Source organism: Neopsephotus bourkii, unplaced genomic scaffold (assembly GCF_033783945.1).
Source record: "Neopsephotus bourkii isolate Nb327-2 ecotype Australia unplaced genomic scaffold, CSIRO-AGI_Nbou_v1 NB_2, whole genome shotgun sequence".
NCBI lineage: Eukaryota > Metazoa > Chordata > Aves > Psittaciformes > Psittacidae > Neopsephotus > Neopsephotus bourkii.
This window is the reverse complement of record NW_026900519.1, coordinates 1,248,362-1,254,361: the sequence shown is the minus strand read 5'-3', so window position 1 is coordinate 1,254,361 and position 6,000 is coordinate 1,248,362. Positions and strand designations below refer to the sequence as shown.

General features: G+C 55.7%; 1 protein-coding gene across 1 annotated transcript in view; it reads right to left on the bottom strand.

Annotated features, from left to right (window-relative positions):
- Positions 1 to 5,596: 5,596 nt before the first annotated feature.
- The window catches only part of PEX11G (peroxisomal biogenesis factor 11 gamma), a 343,872-nt gene continuing 343,468 nt past the window's right edge, over positions 5,597 to 6,000 (bottom strand). Inside the window, exon 6 of the transcript XR_009726301.1 lies at positions 5,597 to 5,610. The gene's annotated coding sequence lies outside the window, so the exon portion shown is untranslated. The remainder of the gene's footprint in view (positions 5,611 to 6,000) is intronic.

Below are 6,000 nucleotides of genomic sequence, written 5' to 3'. Positions count from 1 at the left end.
CAGTGGGGTCGGGGCACAGTGCCCTGCTCTGCTCCTCAGTGAGGCTGAAGCCATCAGAGATAGGTTTTCCACGGGCACCAGCAGAGTCAGGATCAGGCTCATGGCCTTTTCAACCTTGGGGCTGCCATCTGCCCCCTCCACACTGCCACTTGATGCTGCCATTGCCCCATCTCCACACCGCATCCTTCTGGGTCCATGCACTGAGGTTTTTTGTGTCCCCCACACACACCCCCCTCCTGATCCATCTGAGGTCACCACCTCCCCACGGGGTGCTGGGGGGTGCACCCGCGGCCCCGGCATTCGGCACGCACCACGGTGAGGGGCACGGCGGCCTCTGGCAGCGGCGGCGGTGATTTGGCATGCGGGAGCCAGCAGCCGATGGGGCCCCGGCCGCCGCGTTATTAAGGGATTAGCAAGTTGTCTTGGCGCTCAATTGTAGATAAGTGCCGCATTTTGTATTATCTTTTCACGCTGCACCGCGAAGGATGACAAAGAGACAACATGGGTGTCATGGCCTTCAGCATATCATTAAGGGTAATTTGTCTTGCGAGGAGGGGGAGGGCGAAGGGAGAGAGGGGAAGGGAGAGGGAGGAGAGGGAAAAGGAGCCCGGGAGGAGAGAGGGGATTAAAAACTAAGGAGGGGAGATTAGGAGTGAAATGTGAACTGTATTCAGAGTCAGCCAGGCAGCGAGAAGCAAACAGCCGAGGAGGGGACCGTGCCGCAGGGGCTCAGCCCCGCGTCCCACGCTGGAGCTGCCGGCAGGAGGAAGCCCAGGGCTGGGGTAAAGGAAGCAAAAGGCAGGGTTCACGCTCCGGGGGTTTTGGGGACCCCCCCTTTTCCTGCACAGCTCCATCCCCAGCCTCAATCCTTTGCATTAATCTAGAACAATAACCAGCCATCCAGCCCGGTGTCACAGGCAATAAGATGCACACCGGAGGACTCAAATCCATTTTCCCCCCTTCATGACTGAATAACCATTGCCATCAACCTGGGGCTGAGGGTTCCCAGGGGGGTGGGTGCGCAGCGGCAGCTTCCTTGTGCAAGATGCTCCTCAGTGCAAGATGCTCCTTGGTGCAAACCCTTTCTCACTGGCTTTGCAGCATCCCCAGCCCCGCTCAGCCCCATCCTTGGCAGGCAGCCCTGTTAAGAGCTGGCACCGCACAGCAGGGTCTGCTCCCCCCTTGCTGGGCAGCGAAGGGTAAACGAAAGAGTAATAGCAAGAGGAAAATGTATCAGAAATCCAGCAAAGCCCCCCAGGCCTGGGGCTGAGCCGGCGGTGATTTGCTCTATCGGTCAATCAATCAATCAGGAATAAAGGTGCAGGTATTGATCGGGGAAGATGGCTTTTCAGGGGCTGGGTAATGGAAATATGCATCTGGAGACAGTCAAATGGAACCGCTAATGCAGCGGTCACTGCTACGAGAAGCTGGCCCTATTTGTAGGAGGAGAAACCCTGCGATGACAGCTCCCCTTCACCCAAACACCACTTTGGCCCCTTCCCGCATTGCCTGGGGTGGCCAATTCCCCATGGGGCAGCCAGGGGCTGGTGCTGGCCGGGGTGGGGGGGAACGCATCCACCCTGAGGCGAGGAGCATCCAAGTGCCACCGTGTCACCCAGCCCCGTCCTCCACTGCAGGGACCGGGTCTGCTGGGGACAGGGACGGGGCATCCTCCCGCATCCCCTCCCTCCCTTCCCCTTCTGATAATCCTATTTTTGAACCAGGGGATTAGGATCAATACTTCACTCCTAATGCTGTGGTAATACAGTGTTACACCGCCAGCGCCAGTTCCCTGCTGAAACACTTAAGGTAGTTTAAACCCATTTGTGCCGGGGAGTGCGGTGAATCCACAACGAGCTGGCCGCGATGCGCTGGCACACAGGGAGCCACAGCGGCCCTTTGGGCCAAGGGTGCTGCTGGACCCTGGCACAAGCGAGCATCCCTCGTGCAAGCAACCGAGCCCTCGTGGTCCCTGGGTTTTGGGGTTCACCCTGGGTGAGGCGGTGGAGGGCCCCAGTGTGGGGCAGGGGGAAGCCCATCCATCTTCCACTGTAAATTGGCTGTGGGGTTTGGAGGCGAACTCCCAGGGAATAGAAACACAAATATTTCCATCCAGTGCTATAATTATGAATTAGAGCAAAGCTCTGTCTCTATTAGGTGCTAATAGAGATAAAGGGGGTTTTGAAATGCAAGGCACAGCTACGTAAATGCTAATTCACCCGGAGACCTTCCTCTCTCCCCAGACCGCAGGTTTCAAGGCAACTTGTCTTAAAAAAAACACCCCAAAACCTGAAACCCCAAAACCCCCGAAATTCATCTCAGATCATCTCAGCAACTCAATTACATCTACTTAGGGCTGCAGCATCTCTGGCACCAGCAAGCACCAGTTGTACCCTACGGAGTGTGAACGCTGAGGCAGGCAGAGGACCGTGTGCATGGATGTTGCAGCACGCACACACACACATGTTGCAGCACATGCGTGTGCATGCACAGTGGTGTTGCTTTGGTGCTGCTCGAGGCTCTGAGCTGGAGGAAGGTGAATTCAGTGCCCGCAGGCAGGGCCAAGCAGGCTCTTGGTGAGATGGGCACAGCCACAAGCACCGGTTATTGGAGCTTTTGGATCTGCAACACCACAGGAACGGCTTCACCTCCCCTCGCCCACCTCATCCCCCCCTTGAGGACACCGACCCCACTGTGGAGGAGCCAGAGATGACCGGAGGGGGACAGAGCAGAGCCCAGCTCACACCTTCAGCAGGGCTGTGAGTGTGCAGAGGCTTCCGAGGCGGGATATGAAGGAAATGAGTGGCGCAGATCCACTTTCCAGGGATGCTGAGCTCCCCGCTTGAGGCTGAAGGATGCTCATGACATGCTCTGAGGGGCCTGGGTGGGCTTTGGCATAGCACCAGTTTGTCTCATCCCCCCCAAGCGGTGCCGACTGCGCTGGGTTACACCGGTGAGGATCCTTCTTTCTGTGCTCCGAGTTTTCAATTAAAACAAAAATATCCCGTAATAACCCACAGAGGGCTTTTATTCCTTCCCTTTCCCATTTATTTCTTTATTTTAAAATAAATCTATTACGAGGAGCTTAGAGATGTGTGTACAAGCAGCAAGGGACGATTTGAGGATTAGGGATCGCTGCTGTCCTGGTGTGACGAGCAAAGGCAAGAAAACCCTGCCGGCGCTGGGAAGGGGATGCTGTGTCCAGCCAGGGTATGAGCAGGGAGGGTTACCGCAGTGCCGATGGTTCTGGAAGCAGCAGAGAGACCCCGGTGCCGGCGATCCCATGCTCCTGCCGCGTTCCCCAGCCGCTCCCTGCCTGCCTGCATCCAGTTTAGCATAAAAGTCATTTTGTTTTGGGCCCCCTGACTGCTGCTCCCTCATTGGCAGGCAGCTGATAACTGTCCTGAGCACCAGGGAAACCCACGGGCTGGGGACCGGGGGTGAGCAGCGTTTAACCCCCTCCGCCAAGGATAATTGGCTTGTTTACCGTTTTCCTGACCCCAAAAAAGACAATGAAATTGTGCACAAACCCAATAGATTGTAGCCACACGCCTGCAGAGAGAGAGGCGATAGAAATGAAATACAGATAGAGGCTTGCGTGGCAGGGATGGGTAATGGATTCAGAGCGTGAGCAGGGACGTGCCGGGGATATACCCTGTGTTCACCTCACGGTGATGCTCAGGGTGGCATTTTGGGGACCAATTCTTGCTTTCCTGGAAACACGGAGCCTGGCAAGTGGTGCTGAGCCTGATTTGCAGCACTGCTTTGGGTGGAAAACGCATGGTCTGAGCAAAACCTGCTGCTGGGGGAGAGCTGCAGGAGCAAGGGGCAGACATAGGGGTACCTGGAGCATCCCTGAGCTGGCCCCCTCACAACCCCTGCTCATCCTCTTGCTTTAACGCACCACCTCTATTTATTCTGCTCCTGTAACTGTAAAATTGATTTTCTTGCAACAAGACGCTTTCCTTTCACTACTGAACGCACCCAAATGCTCCAACATAAGACACTGGCAATGTTTAATTAGTTTCCTTTATACCTCTTGCCTCCCCGAGCACGCAAGTGGAACGGAACAGGGGAGCCCGAAAAGGAGCAGGATCCAGAGGTGACAAAGAGCACTTTTTATGCTTGATATGATTATTAATGGTACATGTCCTTTACCTAATGAGGCAGGAGCACAGGAGGGCAGGGGTAAAGCAGCAACAGGCGCTGGGAGGTGATCAGTGCATCTTTTAGCTGCAAGGCTGGAGAAACGTATTTAACTGCTGTGATCTTTATATGTTATCTCAGAGCAGCTCTTTGCCACATGGCCCTGTCCCCACAGACACTCATTGGAACCCAAACCCGCCCTGCTCTGCTTGGTCGTGCCCTGGTCCATAGGGGCAGGAAGGTGTTGAGAGCCCCTCAAAGGTGAGCTCTGAACACGTGTAGGTGATGCTGGTAACTGAGAGCCCCACAGCGTGTCGCACCCTTGATAGCGAGCCCAGGGTTATTAAAGGCTTCAGGTTTGCCCCTATGAGCCCTCACTCTTGGAGGGCTCCTGCAGCTGCCCCGTGCCCCTGAAGGGCTGCATTGAAGGCAGGGATGAGCCTTGGTGGATGCTCCAGGGAAGCAGGTGAGGTCCTAGCACCGGGTACCAAAACCCTCGGGGTGGGTGCTCGCTGCTGTTGCTCCTGTGGGATCCTGGTCCATGAGCTGGGTACCCCCATCCCATGTTCCCCTTGCACTCTGCTTGGAGTCATGGCCGGTCCTGTGGGTGGGAGAGGTGCTGGGATTCCCAAGCATCCTTGCTGCTGGGAAGGGCCGGGGGTGCCCAGGAGCAGGGCAAGCTCAGGGGGGTCTTTGGGGCTGCAAGGAGAGAGCAAAGCCCCTCTGGCAGCGCGGGCATGGGGAGCACACACATGTGAGTGCATCAGCACATGGATGTGTGAGCGCATCAGCACATGGATGTGTGAGCGCATCAGCACATGGATGTGCGAGCGCATCAGCACATGGATGTGTGAGCGCATCAGCACATGGATGAGAGTGCATCAGCACATGGATGTGAGTGCATCAGCACATGGATGAGAGTGCATCAGCACATGGATGTGTGAGTGCATCAGCACATGGATGGGAGTGCATCAGCACATGGATGTGTGAGCGCATCAGCACATGGATGGGAGTGCATCAGCACATGGATGTGTGAGCGCATCAGCACATGGATGGGAGTGCATCAGCACATGGATGTGTGTGCATCAGCACATGGATGTGTGAGTGCATCAGCACATGGATGTGTGAGCGCATCAGCACATGGATGTGTGAGCGCATCAGCACATGGATGTGTGAGCACCCAAACCAACGGCCCAGGAAAAGTTATGGAAGGGGGATAAGGGGAGAGGGAAGGGAAAAAAGGGAAGGGGAGGGGGGGAAAGGGAAGGAAAGTCCTGCGGTCTTTTGCCTTGTCAGTTCTGTGTCTGCTGTCACTCAGGCGCCGAATTCTCCTTCAAGTTGTCATAGCGAGGCTGGCGGGGATTATGCCGAGGCTCTGTCCAGAATTGATTCATGTGGAACGCGTGCTTGACGAGCGGAACCGCTGGTGTGAGTGGGAGCCGCTGAGACCCCCTATTTTCCCACCTTCCTCACACAATCTGGTATTGTTTGGCCGCAGCCTCAGTGATCCCTGTGCCGGGGCTGTGACTGACACAGCTTTGAGGCTCTAAGGCGTACTTTGAATTTCTAAAACCTCTCAGGAAGTCCCCGGGGTGCCTTCTGCCATTGTCTTGTTTCTCCTTTCGCCTTTTTCCCTTTCCACCCCAACCTCTCCCTCCTCCCCTTTTCCTCCCCCTAATTCCAGGCCCTACAATCCCTGGTTTCTCTGTTCCCCCCTGTTCCGGCCCTGGCTCTCTCGGGAGCTGCTCAGCCACTTTGCAAACATGACTTAAAAAGAAGATAGAAACTAAAAGCTCTAAAAGTTCCCAAACCCTTGATCCGCTGCAAAGGGCTCCACTTGTTTGCTTTTAATCA